This window comes from Mastacembelus armatus, chromosome 20 (assembly GCF_900324485.2).
Source record: "Mastacembelus armatus chromosome 20, fMasArm1.2, whole genome shotgun sequence".
Taxonomy (NCBI): domain Eukaryota; kingdom Metazoa; phylum Chordata; class Actinopteri; order Synbranchiformes; family Mastacembelidae; genus Mastacembelus; species Mastacembelus armatus.
The window spans coordinates 16,665,563-16,688,555 of NC_046652.1; the positions used below are offsets into that span (position 1 = coordinate 16,665,563).

General features: G+C 42.8%; 1 protein-coding gene across 2 annotated transcripts in view; it reads right to left on the bottom strand.

The window, feature by feature from the left end:
• zeb1b (zinc finger E-box binding homeobox 1b) overlaps positions 1-22,993 on the bottom strand; it is a 39,851-nt gene that overhangs the window by 14,763 nt on the left and 2,095 nt on the right. The window lies entirely within an intron of this gene.

Genomic DNA, 22,993 nt, shown 5'->3' on the forward strand with positions numbered 1-22,993 from the left:
GCAAGGTGACACCATAGGTTAGAATGGCTTGCCTGATTGTGTCTACTCTTTAAACTGATTTTAAAAGGACAGTGAACAACCAGACCACAACCCAATTATAAAAGATTAAACTTTAAAACGTTTGCCCGGGAGAAAGTGGGAAAGCTCTGGAGGATCAGTTAGACACTAACAAGGGAGTGAAAGGAGGCTGTCAAAATGATGCAGGAGTATGCAAATGAAATTATGAAATAGATAAACAACAGGCTTCATGTTGCAGAGCAACAGAAGATTCACACTTAGACACTTGTAGACACGTACAGCACCAGTGTGTGAGATCATGAGATTGAAGGTGTGTGTGTACTGTGTGGGAGTTGGTGTGACCTGACCAGTTGTGTTATGAGCTGAGGGAGCCAGGAGATACATCGAAGAGGTTTATTAATGGGAGTAAATTTTCGTGCTTCAGATGTGCGTGCACGAGTATGTGTTCTTTTCATTTCCACCCGGTTTCTCCATCTCTCAATTCCACCCACTTGTTACTTCCACCCACTCTCCTTCCATTTCTTTCTCCCCCTCCTCCAGCCTGCTGCTCCACAGAGAGAGCTACAGATCCTCTTAGAGGCCAAATCAATTCTCCAGTGGGAGCAGCCCAGTCAGCAGAAGGCCTGGGCTGCAGCGCTGAAACCTTTCCAGCTACTTCATCTGACATCACACACACATTGCACCCAGTGTTTGCACATATACACACCACCTGCATTCACTTGCTGAATATGCAGTGCCAGTACAAAGCACCTGAACATTTTTTTAGCCAACCTCCCACCTCTTTCTGAAGAGGCTGCTAACAGTTTTTTGGTCAGGAGGAGGCGGGAGAATCACAGTCCTGCGTTCAATAAATGAGAATCGGTTTGGTGTCTCTGCTTTTGTTGCTCCAGTCTACAGGCTGTTACAATCAGGTGGTATTCACACATACTCAAGAAACAAGGTTCAGCCTGAGGGGGAGGCATGAGGAAGGAGGTGTGGGGGTGGAGGGATGAAAGGTGGTAGAGGAGGAAGCAACTGTTATTTGGCAAGTCATTCCAAGGGTCAGCGCTGCTGTGCCGCAGCTGCAGAATCCCATCGGGGTTCATCATGGGAGCCATTTCATTCTCAACCTCTTTCCTCTTCACAGTGTTTCTTACTCTACAATATTTTTTCTTAACCAGCAAAGTTACAACAAAGGTGATACACATCCATTGTGCCTAGATTGCCATCCACACTACATGTTATAGTCTGTTTCCTTGACAGACAGGCCAGTAGAACAACGGAAGACCTGGGAGCCACAGAGCTGACACTGACAATCACATAAATTAATAATTAATTCTATTTATTTAGCATTGTGAGACTGCATCGATTCTTTTCTCTACCTCTCAAATTCGGGTGAAACACTTAATTCTGAAACATGAGGAACACTGGGATGAGTCTAAAAGGTTTCTGAGGTCAGTGATTACAGAGTCAACAGAATCAACGTAAAATGATCAACACTATAGCTGCACAGAGACTGTGATGAGAGATCTGTGTGATCATGGGTGCAGACGTGACATTTTGTGAAGGTGTGAAGAGGGAGAGAAAAGGAGTAAAGCAGAAGCTTTGGTGTTGGAGGTAAACACAGAAAGACTTCCTGTCTAACAGATGTAACACCTTGCACAGGCTGCAGTCCTTCCTGGCTGACCAGCTGAGCATCAGGCCTCATTAATGCTTACATGCCAACACACAACATGAAGACTAAGTGAGAAAGTACTGGCTGGTGGAGGAGGAGAAAGTTTGCTTTCCTACACAGGCTGTGTTGAAGAAAAGATGTAAGGTTATAGATTAGTCCTAGAAACACTTTCAGTGCAAGCTCAGTAGCCTCACAATAACATTTCTCAATTATAGGTTTACATGATAAGCCTTTACCTGGGAAGCCCTAAAGCATCCTGCTCTGAAATCCAACGACAGCATTATGGATCCTAGCTAACAAGTCTCAGCATATCACTCTTCATCTACACATCTTTGCAACATGCTGCAGACACAAGCTGGTCCCCTGAGATCTGTACTAATATTACACTAAATGGTTGAAGCCAAAGTTGGTTGCATGTCTCCACTTTCAACATCACTCGTCAACCTACTGTATCTTCCCCTTGCAAAGCTCCTCAAGTCTCCCCCACCAGACCATCATGTCGGCCACACCTAAATATGTTTGCTGGAGACAAGGTTGTGTTGTTATGACATCTGCCAAACTGTATCAATCACTAGCAAAGGTATGTGTGGCTGTGTTGTCCCTACATTATTCATTATCCTACACATCTTGGCAGACGTGTCGTTCCTTGGCATTAAATTCTGTTCTGTACTTTTGTAATCTTGCTCACACTTATTGGCACTGGCCCATGCTATTAGACTCTGCCTGATGAATAACACACACTTCTGGAACTTAAAATCAATGTAGTGCTGTACTCCTACAACACCACATTGATTTGGTTATGCAACAACTTAATATGCTGAGGAACACCAGGTAGGAATGGTAGTATCTCAGCCTCTGTGGGACTGAAATATCTCTGTGCTTTGAGGCTTTTGAGGTGTGACTGGTTTAATAATTCAGCCTTAGACTGGGGACACAAAGAAACACACAGTATATAGTCTGTGAACAAACACGTTGTACTACTGTCTGGAATAAGTTTTTAAAAAATCTTGATTCATCACCTACATCTGTCAGGATGTAGGTGATCAAGTATTATGCACAGGCAAACAGCCCCTTACCAGAACATGTAGGAGGCATGTCGGGAATGTCCAGCCAAAACACTTTCCCCTAAATTTGACTCTTAAAGAGACAGATCAAATGTTGTGCTCTCTTCCCTGCTACTATTTTCAGTCAACTGAGTAACACAAATTGTGAGATCTGCTGTTCTACTTCTTGTAATAAGACAGATTTACTGTTCAGGATCATTAGTAACTTTTTGTCTGCCCTGCTACCTCTCTTCTTTCTCTATATTTAGCCTTGGTACAAACTCTCTTATTATGGATGCCACTTATCCAATTTGGAGCTCAGGGCCAGGCAGGCAGTGGTGCAACTACCACAGGCATCCTCAGAGAGTACAGACCCTGCCGTCACAGAGTCTGCCCTTGTGGCTGTACAATGCCATTTTCTCAAGGAAGTCAAAGACTACAAAGAAACCCAGCTCAAACCCAAGTAAATCAAGGCCATGTCCTTCAAAAATCTATCTAGTATGCTGTTTCAAGGTGAGACATCTTGTTCAGTACTGAGCTAAATGTTGCTGCTTTTGTTAAAGCAACAGAATCCTCCCAGAGATCAGAAAGGTAAAGACGTGTCTGAAACGTCGAGTTAAAACAAATGAATGACGTTAGGAGGTTAGCTGTAAACACACCAAAGGTCCCAAGACATTGTTTCCTAGTAGACAGACTCCATAGAAGCTAATGCCAAATGTCTGCCAACCATGCCACAGCAGGCCATTTGCATCTTGGACCAGTTTTATCCTGGACTCCAGAAACTCCCCATCATCAAGTGGCTCTGACTCACTGCTCTAAATTCGGTAAAAAGCAGAAGCACTCACATGGGCCTGGGAGAAAAATAGCAACTAGAACTGGTTCCTTTTGATTTAGTTCTCTATTTGCCAGTGACAGAACTACTTCACATGTAAAATCTTCCACTCATACAGCAACAATTGGTTGAGATAATGGGATAAAGAGCTATACCAAACTGTGGAGAACAGTTCTTCATAAGAACCGTTTAAGACATTATGCTCTTGTCTTCCTAATGACGTGGATCAAAGCTCTAGTATGTGAGCTAATAGGAGTCCACAGATCAATCATCTATCATCTGATCAGTCTATCATAACACAAACACTAATGATGTTCTGTTAACCTGCACAATGGCACATTGACGTGTACATCAGGTGTTAATGAGCATTAACTTAATGACAATAAAACATCTGAACTGCACCTCACAGACTGCAGAACACTCCTACACAAAAATGACTGAACCTGGTCTGTCCTATTCTTATAAGGAACTATGTGGGGTTAGTGCTGTTAGTGCTGTTGTACCCCAGCAACACCTGAAGTGTAGCAGTAATGCTAGTGCACACAAGGGATGTCTAGATGATCTTCATTTATTCATAGTCATGTATTCTTACAAACCAGAGGGTAATATGTTTCATCTCATAGCTCCCTCAGTCTAAGTCCAAACACATACTCTACTTCCTGTCTGATCCTGAGGTAACAGAGAAAATGTTTTCGCCTTAGAAATGAACTTAAATCCACAAGATCATTCACATTATTAGAATGAACAGTATTTAAAGTATGTCTTTCTTTTCAGCAGCTGTTTAATGTGTTACCTTGGATTAGGTCAGACCCATAAAACTCCTTTATGCTCAGCTATTCTTAGTTTTAGGTGACAGTTGGTTTGAGCCACATATGTGAGCCAACATTCAAGCACAGAAACAACATGTGACATCACATCAGTTATAAATTCTCAGATTTCATACATCCTCACCATGTGTAGATGGCGTTATATGTACAATGACCACAGGAACAGTAACTGTGAGTTTTCTGGAAGGGAAGGGCTCTGTACATGTTGACCAAACCAACACGTGTCCAATGTTTCTGACCCTTATGGAGCTTTAACAGTGTGAGAAACAGGCTTTAGCTGGTCTATGCTTGAATTACAAGGATATATTCTAGGATAGGATAGATACTATTTCTATCTTCCCATATTCCCAAAAGCGTCTGCATAATTAGGGACAAATGATGACCTCAAACTTGTCCCTTAACACAGCAGTACTTTATTCAATATTCACAGCAGTTTAAAAGGTGTTTTCACATTATGGGCCCCCAGGAAATGTCATGAGGCTCTAATACCATCTCATACACAGACTTTCTACATCAAATGTTAACATTTTGAATTTTGACAAAAAATCCTTTTACTACATGTGTCTGCTACATAGGATGGAAGCATTTTAACAATATCCTCAATGAAAAGGTCTAGATACTCAGTAGTTTTAGAAAATGTCTCTTCCTGGTACTTTAATAAGACTTGCAAATCTTAAGGAGCATGTAAAAGGCTGGTATTGTAGGATTTACCGTTCTTACATAGTCAGACTGGGCTTTATTTAGTTCTGGCTTAAGGCCCTATTCTGCTCACACAGTTAGATTAGATGGTAACAATTAATACAATGGCCCCCTGATCATGTAGAGAGTGAGCCTGAGAAAGCTGCTTACGACAGATTTATAAGGTATGACTGCTAATAATGAAGGGGATCTAGACATCCCTCGTCTGTCCTGGGATTCTTCCCACTTTGTGAATGTTTATGCAAATTTCCTGCTCTGGCTTGACACCTTGTTAGATTTGCAGGGGATTATCACTATCATTATCCCTGTAAACTGTCTCTACTGAGGGGAAGGCCCAGTTACTGTAAGTCTTGTCCCCTGCAGGAATTTACTAACCCATGACAGAACTTGTACACTTCTACTTTCTTTGGAGATGAGTTCCTGGAGCTAAATTTTGAAAGGGGGTCAATGCTCAAAGGGCTGTTACCTGTGTAGTTTATCACATGTCAATTATTAGCCTGAGAAACAGGTCACATAAACCCACACTTAAATTGGTTTAGACCTAAAACCAGGACTTCAGTGATCTGACAATGGGTAAAGCAGTGAACGTTTCACATTTCTGCATGTTTGGGTTCTTTCTGTTCAGTACTGGAATCGCTCATACAGTCTTACTGACAGATTTAGTTGCACTCATGAGAAGCAAGCTCAGCTGTGTGTGTGTGTGTGTGAGAGTGAGTGTGTGTGTGTGAGAGAGAGAGGAGCTCACCCTGACCCTCATGTAAACAGAAAGCAGAACTGATCATATCACCCTGTCAAGTTCTGTCGGGTTATGGTTTTGAGAAGCTGCAGGTTATGGATTAATAAGCTCCTGTGGTGGAAATGAGCTAATTGTGGCAGGTGATGGTATTTCTCCCTGGGGCTAATGAGCGTGGTGACGAACCACACACACTCTTACACTGGGTGTCCTTGGAGAGTTGCTGCTTCTGGCTCCTCTCAGTTCTTCTAAATATGGCCAGGTGGGATGGTAGAGACTGCAGGGTATGACACCACACACACACTAATACACACACTAACACACACACTAACACACACACTAACACACAGTCATGTTTCCATCACTTCATTGGACTTTACATTGACTCGCATTCATTCCCATCCAGTCTTAACTGTAACCACTAGATACCTAAGCCTAGCCTTAACTAGTTACCCAACCCTGGCCTTAACTAGACACCCAACCCTGGCCTTAACTAGACACCCAACCACATCCTAACCCTAACCCAGGTCATCGCTGTAAAATCTAATGATTTGTTTTGGGGACTTGTTTTTTGTCACTGACTGTAAACAGCCTGTACACATGACATGAGCAATACCAGCATGCCCCATCGCTGCCCCCCCCCCTCACACACACACACTATTTTCCCAACTAATGTTGATGTTAGTGGTAAGACAGCCCCAGCCAAATTATTAACACTGGCACCCAGAAGTGAGAGTGTCGTGTGTGTTCTGTACGTTAAGGTGTTAAAGGGAGAACGATGATTAGTCATTAGATGAGCAACAGATTCAGCTATTAAATAAAAAAGTCCTAAAAAGTGATGCTGCCCTAAAAAAAAAAAACTTCCACAGACACAGGAAATGCTATGCACTTACAGTATCTCTGTACCACACCGCCCCTTGTCTGCAGACTGCTGGGAGAATTCCCACCCCGGCTATATTTACTCCAGGCAGGTGAATGAGAAATCAGAGAATAGTGAGGTGTGTAAGAGGAGGGAAAAATAGGTGAGAAGAAGAAACATCTGCTGTTGATTCTGATAAAGCCAGAAAATCTGCTGCACACATCTGACAACCACCTTCCTTCTGCTCTCTACCTGCTTCTCAGTCATAGTCAGCAGACGTTAGTTACCAGGCCTGTTTACTAAGACACTAAGTAATGACAAACTTCATCCATGACTACACTGTAAATCACACAGAACCATCCAAATAAATATTTAGTCAACACAGAAAACCATCAGCATACACCTGGGTAAACAGCTGTTTTTCATGGAAGCAGTTTGCAGTTATGCACGATGCATTAGGATGGACTGAAAGTTGCTTGGTAGTACAATGGTCTTCCTCTCCTTTAATTTAGCCACATCGAGTCTAGGGTTGACATTTGGAGTAGAGGCTCAAGGCCAGATTAAATGTAGTCCAATGAATCAGTAGACTCAAATGTCACTACACAGATCACCTCCTTTTCCTCCAAACACTTCCGCATTAATGACAGTAACATGACTGGATCAGCAAATACTGTTTAGGTGGAAAACATCCATTTAATGGACAAAGGTATCCAGAGGTGTTATAATCAATAACCTACAAGAAAAGAGGCAGTTTGACATGTTCTGAGACAATAATATGGCAAAATGCTTCCAGTCTTAAAGAGGCGTGAGCAAACATTTACACAACAGAAGTGTCACTAATTCAGTTTTCACACGGATATCTGCATAGCAACATTTTAGCTCCCACACTGCAGGATGGGGAATTTAAATGTATGCAACGAGAAATAATTGCGTTATCCAACCTGCCTGTGTCGTGCAGGTCTATATTAGGTTAGTGTAGCACAGGGCTGTTGCATTTTAGGAGCAGGTGACTGGGCATTCCTAACTGTATTAGGCCTGACAGTTTACTGTGGGGGAGTGCAGACCAAGGAAGATTACACTGGTCTATGAAGAGGGACAATCCTCCAGCTGTAAAAGCTTATTCATTCTTACTTACCTGTTAGTATACCTTAATGCACCAACCTGTCGCTAGCATCAGGAAATTCAGCTCCAAGACACTGAACATGAACACCATCAGCACTGACACATATTTACATTTGCCAATTCCTTTGTAGCCTGTTGTTCAGTCTGTTTATTATGTACTTAAATACACAAACTGCCAGTCAGCAGCAAAAGATGTACACACACAAACACGAAAAGAGCATAAAAGGTTAACTGAGGGGAATGATGATAATGTGGGTGGAGAGAAAGTGCTAATGCAGTTTAAAGACAAAGCTGGCCTGTCACATACAATGCTCATCTGAACTGATGGCCGCCCCAGGCTAAAAGTGTCACAACTGTCAAGGAGACTGAGAAAAAGACAGGCAAAGGAAACGTGGAGGGGAAACAGGGGCTGAGAAAGAGGTTGAAATGAGGGTAGTTGTTGAAAGAGCAAAATCAAGTCAATAATAATAAAAACAAAGGTAAGTAATAGTGAACTGGTAAGATGGTGACACTGCGACTCTACCGGACACATGTCTGACTGACGGGCAGCACAAAGACATACAGGAGTTAGAGGACTTAACACTGTAAACTTGTGTCTACAAAAGCTCTTTTGTCACCTCAGTCCTCTAACAACAGCCCTCCTCTGTTCCCCCCAGGCAAAGTGGCTTTCCCCCATGTGATCAGGAAGGATCTGTCCCTACATCAACAGCCTCCGGGGCAACTAAGCCCGAAGAGCAGTCAACCTGTACCACTCACACCACTACTCTGTTGTTAAATGACCATGATGGTGGACTACAGACAGCCTATTGAACAGACACTTATGGAAATCTGTCTTTGGTCCACATATGCGCTTAAATGTATTAGAAGAGCTCACCTAAACTGTTTATAAGGGGGTCAACCACTCCACTCTCTGCATTATGTGCATTATGGTGCATGCATAGTGACACAGGACAGAGGTAAATGCACGTCATCACATGTTGATGCACTGGACCCACTTTTGTCCATTACACCCAGAGGTGCTGGAAAAGTGTGCAGGCATGTGTCTGGCTACCACAGACCCTAGAGAGCTTTAGTTCACTGTGTCAGAATTCAGTGGGGGGGTATTGACAGTCCAGCTGCATTAGTCGATAGGCACAGATCTCTCACTCACCTTTGCTGTGTGTGATCATGCAGCGAGTCAAACACTGCACTTATGTACCTTGTTTTATCACCTTGCACTGTGTATGTCACCACTTTCAACTAACTTGCTTTTAATCATGGAAGTGGAACAGATGTGAGTCAACCAGACCGACGTGGAATTGACTAATGCAAATACTAACCAAACAAAGCTGTGACTTTCTGGCGGTGTGCACATTACATACAGCTGTATTGTCTTTAATTTATCTCTGATGTTTCTTCCTCTGCTCAAAAGTGGGTTGCTGCCCCCAAAGGCTGAAAGATGGAGGCCAAGCCAGGGTTTCTCAAAAACAACAAGCAGTAGGGTGGGACGTTGATTACTAAAGTATATTGCAATCATTGGACTGGACTTTCGGGACTATCCCATGTGAGGTCACCCATAAGGTGAAGTCATTTGGCAGGGAACAGCCAAATGATTTCTAGGATAGAAACTCCTCCAAATATTCCCAAGAAGAACTACATAAGAACCCTAACTGATGATGGTTCAGTGAGATGGGAAACATCTCCATCTAATAAAATCCTGACTGTTTATTATTGTCTTGGTGTTTCTCAGTTTTTTTAATTGCATTACATTACATAACTGTGCACCCCCCTCTGTAGCAAGCAGTGGAAAATCAATAAAATCAGTTCAACCTTACAAGAATACATGGATGATTTCTTCCTGATGTGCCCACATGAAGAGCTAATTTTGTCCAGTACATTTCTGCATTACCATTATTCACTTCCTGGTACACTTAAAGACCTGCCCATAACAACTCATCACAGCAATACATTCAAAAGGAGACAAGTCTGCTCAGGCTAAGAAACAATGAGGGGAAAATCTAGCAGAGAAGCTTGTCTGACACTGTGTCTGACCTGGGCTAAAGAAAGCTGTGCTTTTGGCTCCATGTGGTTCAGGGGGAATTCCACTGGACAGCGTGAGCCGCTATGCAGTGACCAACCTGTGATGATGTGCTCTGCAGCTGACAGGAAGAAGACAAGTAGATGGTTCTGTCCAAGAATCTGCTCCATTTCTCACACTGCTTTGTGTGCATGTCTTTCGTGGTTGTAGTTTACTAAAATGTGCTGGGTGTGTGATTGATTGGAGCTTTAGTATATTATAAACAGTGTTAGACACACACACACTGCAGAGTCATCTGCAGCATTGCTCAGCTAACATCCATTTGTATTCGTCTGAGCTGATGTGTATTGGTCTGTTTACACAGCCATATATTAATGCAAACCCAGCCAAAGGACCGAGTGGAGGAAATTCAGGGAATTTAGAATATTTTCTTTTATTTTTCTTACATTTGTTATTTGGGTGATGGGGCAGTTCAGAGAAAAGAAACCTGGGAGAGGCTGAGAAGGAGAGAATGGAGGGTGAGGGCAGGGAAGGAGGCGGGGAGGTTATTTTGGAGTCTCTGATCTGTAATCACCACCTACAGCTGCTTCCTCCCAGGTGCTCCAACTGGACACAGTGAGAGAGCGAGGGAGAAAGTAGAGAACAGAGAGAACATGGCTCTCCAGAGACACAAGAAACACTCATGTAATAAAATAGTGACATCTGTCCTTTTAGCACACCCCAAGAATTAGCCTGAACGTCCATGCATAACCTTCACTACGTTCTAAGGCGGCCCTTTCTCTTTTTACAGGCAAGAGGAAGTTTTATCTTAAGAGCAGGAGGAAGTTAAAGTGGCTATCACACCGCTGACACCACACTTCCAGTACATGCCAGGGGGGACAGGATGGTGACTGCTGTCACAGGAAGCTAGGGCAGTTGTGATATGCCAGACAATATGTGATTCTGACCAACAGAAGAGACCAAATAACCAGTTGGGCTTCACACACACACACACACACACACACACACACAACTGTCTGTGGATACCTTGGCTTAAGACATTCAATCTAATCAATATATAGTTTCTATACTATAGTTACAGGAAAGATCAAGAAATGCAGGATAATAGGAATGGATTCTCATATATATACTGTATAAATAACTTATTGTTTGATACTGAACAACCACAACAACCTGGGTATCCAGTACTAGTGATAAAACAAACCACAGGAAATTACTGAAACTCTTAGCAAATCATAATTTTAAACCTCAAACTGGGCCAAAATGAGTCATTACATTTTTTGGTAGCATTACAGCATTTAGATCTCCACTGAGACTTCCTCATAAACCACCAAGAACGGAGAAAAGACACCTGGGAAGAGGGATCTGACTTTGATTAAGCATAGATGATTATGGGGAGGGCAGAAATCAAAAGAGATAAATAGTAGTGGGACACTGTGCCGGAATAACAGAGCTTAGTTAGCTACACTGTCAACTGTCGTCCATTGGCAGCAACTGTGGACTGGGAGCTGTGATGTTTGGGTCGATAGTTAGTGCTAGTCTGCTACCTCAGAGCCATAATGGCTGCCCCTTGCCCTGGGCTACTGCAGCTGGAAAGACCGCAAAGCAGCAGCACCTGTGGTCAACAGTAACATCTCTGAATGATTAGATGACAACTGGCGGTGGATTTGAAGCGCGCCTGAACGCGCCAAACATACAAAAATGTTTTTTTAACCTGTTGAGACAGAGTGTTCCCCAATCAGGGGAGAGGAGCAGTTAGCAAACACAGCTTGAAACGATGCACTAATCCAGAAAGAACATAGCCATGTTGTACGTCACATTACACAGCAGAACCTGGGTTACAAAGACTATATAAACCCTTTTTACATGGCCCAAACACAACTCAGATGAATTACTTAAATATCAAACTCCACACAGCACCACTGTGTCAACCCACTCGCCACATTTCCGGCTCTACTCCTACAACACTTTATGCAAAACACACAACATACACCTCAAATGAAGCAGAGACTCCACAGACTCTGAAGATGTGTGTAAAAATGTGGTACAACAAAGCATCAGAGAGATAAACTGTGTTTATACTAGCTGTGTGTATAATATGACACCAAAAGTACTCAAATAGACCTTGTGGTTGCAGAGATGTACTCATTTCATTTAGGGTGAAGGTGCTTTTCTCCCTGTGCTGGGACCAGTGGAAAGAACATGTGTTATTAAGGCCAAACCATTTCATAAATGAGAAATCTGAATTATATTTGACACTGTGCTATCTGTATAGGTAGCTTTTCAAGAGCTAGAAATCCATCTATGCATACAAAACCCAACACTTTATAATATTAATAAGAGACTGGTGTCACAATATTAGAACTACGTACTTCTAATACAACAACAAGAACTTCAACAAAACAAAACAAACAAAAGAAATCTGTGAACGTCGTCTCCTGGCCTCTATAGATTTCAAAGTATGTGAAGAGTATCTGAGGTGGTATTGCCATGTGACATGACATGAGTGCATCTTATTTTAGTGTGAAAGGTTGAGATAAGGTGTAACAAGAGGGGAGGGAGTGGAATGCTGCGCTATCTGTGTGTGTCTCAATGCACGGTTAATGTCACCTCCCCTCTCAGGTTAAATTCCTTGATTACAACCACTACAAGCTAATGGTCAAGTACCATTTACTCTGAGATATATTCCTCTTCAAACTCCAAAGATCAACGTTATAATGATCGGCCCTTTACTTGGAGTCATCCTGACATCTCCAGATGGGATCTCGTTTCCTTCTCTCTCCCTGGTGCCCCACTAATCGGTTTGTTTAGCCACCATATTTACATTCTTCTTCAGTTTGCCTCTCCCAGGGGAGGATGACAGGATCTGAGCAGTTTGGATTATTGCTCTCTGAAGGTTCAAATCAGTTACACGACAGTTACGAAAGCCTGAGACATGCATGTTAGTTAACAAAATATTGTCAGTACTGTATATATGTGGGAAATAAGCAAAATATTATATTTTAAAAAGCTAAAAACGTATTTATTATTCTACTTAAAAAAAAAAAAAAAAAGTACTATGTCCTGCATGGTAACTGTTTGCAAAGCCATCAGAACTAGCTGGATGGAGATATAGGACGTCCTAAGAAGCACTTCACAGTCCTCATCATTAGACTCACTGGCTCCTGTGGTCTCCAGCAGATTGCTGTCTGCATGCCTTAATGCCCACTGACTCACTCAGGACACAGCACTGCCACCATACGAGTGCATCCCAGAATAGCCCCAATAAAAAGAGATGAGGGTGTTAGGCAAACAAATATTTATTATTGTTATTTATTTGTTTGAGGGTCATCTTAATGCAATATTGGGTTTTCATAAGAGGTCATTAAGTCAGGTGTGTTAGTGAACTATGTCTGATCTAGTTTTCAGGTGTTTCATTTATAATTATTCGCAGTTGAAGAGTGATCATTATAGAGATCTACCTAAGAAATGTCTCTGGGTCAGCCGCACTATGTCATTATGAATATGAATGTATGTGATGGGTGTGGACATAAAGCTGCAGTGGATGATGTTGGTCATATAACTCTCAGAAATAAAGCATTCTCTCAAAACTACTCCTACAAGTCCTGAGCAAAAGTGAGCTAGTGGGCTCAGTAAATGAAGCAGTGTTTGGTTAAAGGCATGCTCTTTGTTCAGATGACTATGGGGGCTAAGAGAAAAACAAGAGGGAAGGCTAAAAACAAGGACAGTGTTGTTCTATTGTCTTTACAAAAAGAAGAAAGTAAATATCCTTAAATAAAGCAGCTTCCCAATTTAACAGTTTATAGTTTAGGTGGGAAAATAAAATGGGATAAACTGTTTAAATGCTTTGAACTGTTCACCTGTGGGTGGATGTGTGTACAGTACATGACAGAGAGACACGCTAGTGATCTGGGGCTTCTGTTAGGGGAGAGAAAGAAAGAGAGGACAGTGAGCCTGTCTAAAATTCACAAAAAGACTGCAGTAATAGCCAAAAATACTTTTTCGCTCAAGTCAATACTGTGCATTGATTACTTTAGGCCAGCATTTATGCAACCTCACTACCTCCGTGTACACTAATGATGAAATCTCAGTCTGCCGGCCAAGCTTTGCACAGCAACAGGTTTGCTACAGAGCCCTTAAATCCAACTGCACAATGTGAGCTAAGGCCTGGAAACACTGACAAACACCTATATACAGAGACTGTTCCATGAAAGCATCAGGAGACAGAAGGGCACGGATAAATGTTTGCATGGTTATGAGAAGGCATTTATAAATCCACAATAGATTCTGTGCAACATGAGGAAAAAGTGGATGTGGAGCTAAGGAGGACAAAGAGGGAAGGTAGAAATATGTAATTGCCTGTACTCATCAATGTGCAACCCTTCTTTTCCTCACCTCTACCTCTCCTCCCGCTCTAAGTTTACCTCTCTTCCTATTCCTTCACGTCCCCTCCTGAAACTCACCGCTGCCTTCCGCCCAGACTCTGACGTGAGGTCGGACATGACCACGCTTAATCCATAAAGCCAGGTTGCCAAGACAACCTTGATTTCCTGTCACTGTTTTCGCCGAGCGCCAGTGATTGAGCCGGGTGTCCATTGCACCTGCCACCCCCAACCCCCTCCTCTTCCACTCTTTCATGGTTCCCTTCCTTCTTCCTGCCTCCTCACACTGTAAAGGCACCACAGGATGAAAAAGGAAGGCAAAAGGCACCGAAAACAGTAATGAGTGTAATGAGTGCACATGCAAACACACTTTAAATAAACACACAGCATGTCATAAACTAAAGAAAAGTGAGGTGTGACAGTAATCATACCTAACCTTGGAGAGTGATATCATGGCACCTGGAAAGTGTGCCTGATAACGAGGACATGATTAAAGGCCTCTCTGCTTCAGCTGTGTGACCTTGTGGACTAAAAACAGTCTAAGGTGTGTGTGTGTGTATGTTTGTGGGCTGCATGTTAAAACAGCTAACAGCTTGGGATGGCCTAGGTTAATACATGTTTTCACTTCTTCGTGATTAGAGTTACAGTCGATTTAGTTATAATTTTACCTCCGCCTGCTTGTACATTACTCAAGTCTTAAAGGTCAGTGTGTCTTTATCACAGGTTCCCTTAGGGAGGCTGCTATGGGCATTTTCTTCTCATTTCTCCACTTAACGATGCATCTGAGTGAAATGAGGTCATGGCTGTTGCAGCAGTGAACATGTATTAGAAGGATAAACACATATAATATTATACTATATATATTATTGTATATTTGTACTAGGGACTTTGTAATAGAGCAATTATTTAGTCTTAAACACTCTTTAAATCCAATTTATAAGGATCCCAACTGTAATCCCCTCTCCGTGACCATACAGATGTGCAAACAGTATTTCTCTACTAATCTGCTTGTCGAGTACAGGACTTGGTCCATTTAAACCTGTGTTTTAATCAAAACACAGCCTGTCCTGACAGGGGCATATGGTCACTAAGGACAAGGGAAAATGCATGCCTGGATTCAATAGACTGATAATCAGCAATAAACAACATTACATCCATGCTGTCTGTCACTGGAGGTACAATTATTAGCTGAAATTCAACGTGATCTCTTTTCCTAGCGAGGGGGCCAGACACACTCTAACCAAACTATAAGACTGCTGGCTTGTTACTCTAATCTGAGGGTGTATGTCAGAATCACTGTGTGAATGTATCATATAGGGCTGCAGCATCGTCATCACAATGTGCACCTGTAAAACACATAACAGGCCATATAATGTTGAGTAGGGATATAATGGGCTGAATCAAACTTCACATGCAGACACATGAAAACGTGTCTGGTGAACAGTCAACATGATTTTCTACAGACTAGTATGGACAGAAGTTGAGGTCCAAAGGGAAACTCATGGCTAATCTACCACAAAGGTCTGTCTGATGTAAGATAATTTACTATACATGTAGTCAGATGACAGAGAGTGATATGCAGGATCTGAGTGCACAACGAAATGAGTGAGGAACAGAAGAAAATCACCAAAAACAAAGATTTGGCTGAAAAGAAAAGCAATGTCAGTTGTATCTAATAATTTCAGCTATAGAAAGTGTTAACGTTGACCAAAAAGAGGTATTTGGTCCTGTTTTCTGCATTTTTTCATAGTCATTATATATACCACAGAAAAAAAAACACTCCAATATCAGTTTTTCCCAATATCATGCAGCCCTAGTATAACAATGCATATTTGCCTGAGAAATTCTTCCCATCCTCGTCAGGAATCGACTAATTTCATTAAATGGCCTTTGTGTAATCATTCACAGGCAGCAAAATTAAAGTAGAGCACAGAGGCGTATTTCTCTGAATCTGAATCATGTTGTCTGGTCCCCTCTCAGCCAGTCTAGGTGCTATGTCACTGCCACACCAAAAGATTTATCAGACAGCCATTCAATTAGAAGGACGCTGCTTTAAATTAGCCGGCCAGTTCGGGAGTGATGGATGTAGCCCGTTATAACCCTAACACACTTGATAAAATGAGGACAGGCGAGTCACTGCAGCCGATATGGGACATACTTTGCAAAGGCTCTACAGTCAGCATGTAAGCAACTCTGGACAACTTTAACTGGTCTATTTCTGCTTCTCACTTTAGATTATTTTGAGCCATGTGGCATCCACATACATGTGCAATTTTATGGCAGGAATCAATCTAAGCGATGTTCATTGGGTAAACAAACACCCAACTTTTAAAGACCTGGTTAGGAGAGATACAGAAAGAACCAGAGGGGAGGGAAATGTGAGGCCTTTCTTTGAGATCTGCTGATTAGCAGGAAGGATGAAGGGAACGGCAAATGAAACAGAAAAGGAGGGGAAGAGCTTCAGATATAGTTCATGCTAAGGTCAGCACTCAGGTTGAGGTCAGGAATGCACTCACTCGAACTTAACACACTAAACTCTGTTCACACCACCACCACAGGAAGACATGAACACACACACACAGACAATAAACCACGAAAATATGGCATTTAAATGCACTGACGCCAGACCATGTGATTCTCATGGGATAATCTCCCACCCCTCTTCTTTCCTGAGGCTATAACAACACTGACATCAGCTTGGCCTGCACCGTCACATCACACTACACCTATAGATAACTGCTCCTGTTCTCACACACAGTGTGTATTACCACAGCAGCACTCGCACCACTGCAGAAAGACCCCACTGCAGCCCTCCTCGTCGTCCATACATTACATTAATGACTGCCATTCATCAGTCATCACGGTTAAGTCTAACATTAAGCTGTGTGGCCGAAGAGTTGATGGCACAGCGCCTACTGCTGCTGGTGGTGAATGAGACGCGCTGAAGCCTGGCACTAATACCAGAAGAGTCCAAGGCTGGCAGGGGGTGGGCTTTTCAGTGTCTGAATAGTCGCTGTTTATTTAGGTTCCTGTGTGAAGTCAGAACACTGCCGTGAATAGGAGCCAGTTAGCGGTGATGGAATAATACAGACAGGGGGAGGAAAAGGGGTCATTGAAATTCAACACAGGCCACTGTCAAGACAAACCACTTTTGCCAAGTGTGGCTGCAACCCAAAGAAGCCTGGGACTGTTTTCTCAGGCAGAGGTTTTGGGTTAACACCATTAGGTGACCAACGAGATTTAATGTTACACCTGTGTAGAGACAAAATGATATGTTGAAGAGGAGAGGAGGGATCGGCAGGATGTAAGAGACACACATATGTGGCTATTTTAAGTGACACAATCAAAGGAATGACAATGAAGTGATAGGGCTCTTTCCTCTTTAGGCTGATACAGTACATTATACTGTGCCTGGGCTCTCTCTTTGCTCTTTATGGGCTAGCCAGAAGTGACTGGACACACTGGTAGTCAATGCAGCATTCTTTAGCCCTGTTCCCAAGTCTCCACTTGACTGTGAGGTGGACTGCAGAAAAAAAAAAAAAAAAAAAAAGCCCTTTTGTTCTTGGGTTCACCCTTCAGAGCCAAACAATTTTAATGCGTCTGAAAAGAGACACTAGTTTTCTGTTTGGTGTGAAACAGCCAGGCCTACACTGTTGCAACAGAACTGATTCTTCTTCCAGGTTTCATGTTTTTGTCTTGGTCTGCAGCCCCTGATGAGGAGTCCTAAACGGGCTGCCACAGGTGTTGAGTGCCTGAATGAGGAGGAGGTGTCCTGGATGGAAGCAGGGCCACAGGAAGCCACTTGTTTTCTCAGAGATAAATGACTTTCAGGTTGCATCCTGGGCTGTAATCTCACACACTTCCTGGTTTTGTTCATGGTGAAGCAAGAGAACCTGACAAACCAACCTTCACCCTGAGAACCTGATCAATAGCTAATGATGAGACCGGAAGTGGGTCGGGTTTGGTAGATTTGACAGTGTGGACTTTATTTTGAGCTGGGTTTATTAACAGTCTTTCATCACGGCTGATGTACAGGTGCAATAGATAATTACTGATGATCATTATAACCAGTGTGCATTAAATTTCTTTCCTGCTCTCATCATTTCCTTTTAGAGCACATTAACATTGTTTCAAGCTCTTACATCCTAATTACAGGAAAAGTAACACTCTCTTCCTTCAAAAGCAAGTTCCTCCTTAACAGTCACTTAGTGCCGGCCTTGTATTTAAAAGGATTCATTCACTACAAATTTGCATGAAAGAGGTTTACTGAAGAATAGGCGGAGAGGAAGAGCGCAAACATCAAAAGAACGGGCAACAGATTCACAATCAAACTGTAGAATGCTCACATTCCTCCTCTTTACGCTGTTGCTGTCACATTTTCTGTCTGTACTCTGAAGACCATTTTACCATGAGCCACAACGGCTTCCAGAGGAAACTCTCAATCTTTGCCTTCCTCTCTCACTCTAGCTGTAGCTCTGGCTCTCTGCTACTTTTGTCAGGTGTTATTAATGAGTGTTGTACAGCGAGCTGCTGCACGACTACAGCACCTGCTGCTGTTGGAGCATCAGAGCTAAAGGAGCTGTCGCCGGCAAGGAACGAGAGAATGAGCTGGAGCAAAAGTGAAAGAATTAGACAGTTAAGGAACGAGAGAATGAGAGGGTCACAGTTTTTGGATGTTGTTAGTATTTACATGTCCAACAACTAATTATTGGTATTATGATAGGACCAGTTTGCCAAAACAAACAATGAGTAATGAGAACATTACTTGACACTACAGTACAACTCTAAACATGCTTCATTGACTCGATCTAAAAGCTACAGCACCAATGTAATGTTTGGGGGGGGGCTGTGACGATGATCATGTGATTATGGAGGTCTGAGTGTATCCACTCCCTTCTCTTTACTGCCCACAACACACACATTACACCCACACACATATTAATGAAAGAGGCCTGGGAAGACCCCGGTGTGTTTTGACTAGAAACAACAGAGCTGGTAGCAGTGAACAGAGCCAGGAAAAGGTCAGCTGACAGAGGCCAGTGGTTACTGAGTTAAAAGATGTTTTTCAGCTCTGTTGGCACTAAGTTGACTTTTCTCTTTGGCAGCTGTACATTGAAAAAACATTTGATGTGCTTCTGAAGCTTGTCGAGCACATTTACAGCATCACTCAGAGTCACATGAGGTTGTGCATGGTGTACAACATGGTGTTCACTATGGTCATCGATTCTGCTTCTTTAGAACAATGTGTTTATATAACAGGTGTATAAACCCATGCAGGAATAACACATCACACCCCTCTCTCCTTGCTCACACAGTCACATGTGCAACAGGTAACTTCACTACCTTTCATGGTGAAATGAAGCAGGGTCAGCACTGACCACTGTCAGAATGGAGGGGTCAAAAATAAGCATTTTTCATTCAAAGACATAATGCAGCTAATTTTTATAGCATGTCTAGGCTTAGCTGCCTTCTTAGGTTAGGTCGTATTAGCAGAGTCATGTGGAGTTAAACAAAATGCTTATAGGTTAAATGGGGCATATGCTCCATGCCGCCCTCTGTTTTCAGCCTGGCCATTCTCCTATCATTAATCCAGTGTGGATGTTTATCCATGCTGACATCAAGCATAGCATCCAGCCCTCTCGCTCACTAACTAACAGGGTATCTACAGTTGTTTTTTTTAGCAAGGGCTGTCACAGGGCTAGTGAAGCCTCTCCACCTCAATGAACAGGCTTCAGAATGTTAGTCACTGTGGCCCTTGGGCCAACTGGAATCAGTATGTGAATATGAATGCACCAGCCCAGGGTCATTATCAGCTCTGTGTGCTATGGAGAGAAAATCAATACGGTGATCATAACGGGCTTGCAAAAAGCCAGCCACTCAGCTGTGCTCAAACCACAATACACGGCAGCAGATCACTCCTCATCTAATGTCACCTCATTTCATACCTGTAGGCAGAGACACTGTAGAGTAGCACTATAACAAAGTCCAGCACATTGAAAGGGGACCAACATATATATATGTCAAATAAAAGCTCTTCATACGGCCTGTATCAGTCCAGTCCTTATCATTAGCTGCACCACTGAATAAAAAGGATGGGAGAGAAAGAAATGGTCCTGATGATGAGGGAACGAGGTTAAATCTGTAGACATACCCAAAGGGACTCACTGTGGGTTTGAAGAGAAGCCTCCAAACACAAAAACAAAGCAAAAACACACTGACAGGCAGTGCAGGAGACACTGAACACAATCTCTACCTCCACAGGGATGGCAATTTAGAGGTAATCTCTCACTACAACAGAATATTATCCCTCAATCCCATTCCTGTGGGGAAACAGGGGACAATAAAAACAACAAAAAGTTGTAAGGTTCATAATTCAGATAGTAGTCAGGAGATTATGAGGAGGGTAGAGTAGATTTTTCTGCTCAGTTATCTTACATGATACTCTCCCATTGCTGCACTGCAACAAATATCAGCCTGCACCACTTTCTGAATCACTCTGTGGGTCATCAGACACCAACACAATCACTCAACAATGCTGTTTCATTTGTTGTCCTGTATCAAGGCAGGAAGGTGAGAGGCTCTGAAGCAGCCTAGGCTGCTCCTCTGAGGGGGGGGGCACATCTTGCTTTGGATGATTATTCAGTTCACTGAGTCACTACAACACGTCACTACAAGCTCTCATCACCTCATCCTTGTGTCATTATCAGTTAAGGAGCCTCCAAGGTGCACAGCCAGCATCACCTTTTCCTGTCGTACATGTTTTCCCCAGGGATGTGGGGAAAGTCCTGCCCGCTGTGTCAAGTTAAGTCTCCATCCTGACGTTAAAAACACAACACTGAGTAGCACACGTTGCCACTTTAAATAAAATACACGGGACAAAAATGCCACAGTGACGCATTTCCATTAATATCAGCAAGCGAGCGTGATGGAGACATAAGCTAGATCTCCAAGGTAAAAATGTTTCAGTGGTCTGATGCAGGCCCTTAAGAGTCCAAAGGCCATGTGAGCGAGGGATTTGATGAATTCTGCAAATTTTCCATGGATTCCTCCCTCATGGGGACCTTTGGGAAAGAATGGGTCATATGCAAATGGCATGCATAGTATGAAGGAGATGTTTCCCACAAGCCGAGTGTGAAAAGGTCTCTCCCTCCCCATGCCAGGCCTGCTGAATGGGCCTTTTCTTCTGCCACTGAAAGTGTATGAGGTAGAGCAGGCAAACTGCAAAGGTAACTAGGCTCTTTCTCCTCAGGCTTTCTCACTGAAGCCTGAACACACAATGGCTCATTTAAGCATTCAGCCACACAAACCCCAATAAAGCACATTCAAACACAGTTAAGGAGGTTACAGAAACTGACTTTGGGCTTAAAACTCCTCTTTTACTTTTTTTTTTTTATAGGCTAATGCTCATAGCCCCCATGGGAGCAGCTAATCATTAAACTACCCTAACAGAGCAGGGGGTGTGGTTGTACATCACATAATTTTAAATCTGCAGAATGGTCATAGGAGGAAAGGCTGCATCCTACACTGACTGGACAAGTTAAGGGATGAAGGTGAAAACAAAACTTTTCCACATAAAAAACAAAAAAAGTAAGATGTGATAATCTTTACCTATGCAGGGTCTAAAATAATATTGGGGTTATTTTTCCTGACATATATCTACAGCCCAACATTCACCTAGTGCTGATCCTAAATTCCATACAAGTCTGGTAGACAGGCAGCATGTGTATCATGCTTTTCATTTGCCAGCATCCGTCCCTAAGTTGACACCTGTTGTAAAAATCTTTAATCACCTCAGCCATTTCTCACCAACTCTCTACAGCCCTTTTCAACTCCACAGGGAACGTGGAGCCCACAGTTTAAGGGGTCAAAAAAGAATAGACGGAGAGAGAGAGGGAGCGGAGGAAAAGCTGCAGCTCCCACAGCCCCCTGCTCCTCTCTTCCCCTTTCATTGAGCAGACTTAAACACAAACACAATTGAACATGCTGGAAGCCTCACAATAGCACCCAGGGAGGGGGGGAGGCGAGGATGGGGGGCGTGGGGGGTGAAGTCATGCTCTAGGCACACATGGATGCCTAGGTCAGAGGGCAATCAATAGCACCACTGGTGGTTGTGTCTTAACCTCCTGAATTACAGGTCAGGCTGTGAAAGCTATGGGAAGGGAAGGTGGAGTGAGAGGGTTTTGTTTTTACTTGGCACTTTCAAATGATAAACTGATAAACTGCTAATATCGAGGGAGATCCGTCAAATGGAAACGGATGTTTTTTTAAAAACTTGAAGAGCTAATTTTCACCTGGTTCGCTTTATTCCAAAACATTGTTTTGTTTAGGCAAAATAAACCGTAGCTATAGCAAAATCAACGTTTATTTATTATTCTTTCCCAGATGTAAAACCTGTGGTTGGCTGAGCGAGTCCACGGCACTAAGTATAGTTTTCAGTATAGTCTTACCACGCTGATAAACATGCTCTTCAACAGCACATGAGCTGCCAACAGCCAAGCCCACTACCTCATTTTCCTAATCTGATGCATGATTCATCGCAGTGCAAGAGAGTATTCCTCCTCAGAAAAAAGGGGGTGTGGGAGAGAGGACAGGTTGGGGAAAGGACAAATAAACAGAAATCCTATCTACCTGTATGCACTTTGACTTCAGACCTGATCTGAAAACAACTTTTTTCTGCAAAGAATGTTAATACCAGGCACATTCCTTTAACCACAAACTGCTGTGCTAAATTGTTGAATCGATGTTTTTTCTGTGCTGAGCTGACTGGGTGGAAGGGAAAAAGGAAGCTGTACTATTCTGCTGATCGC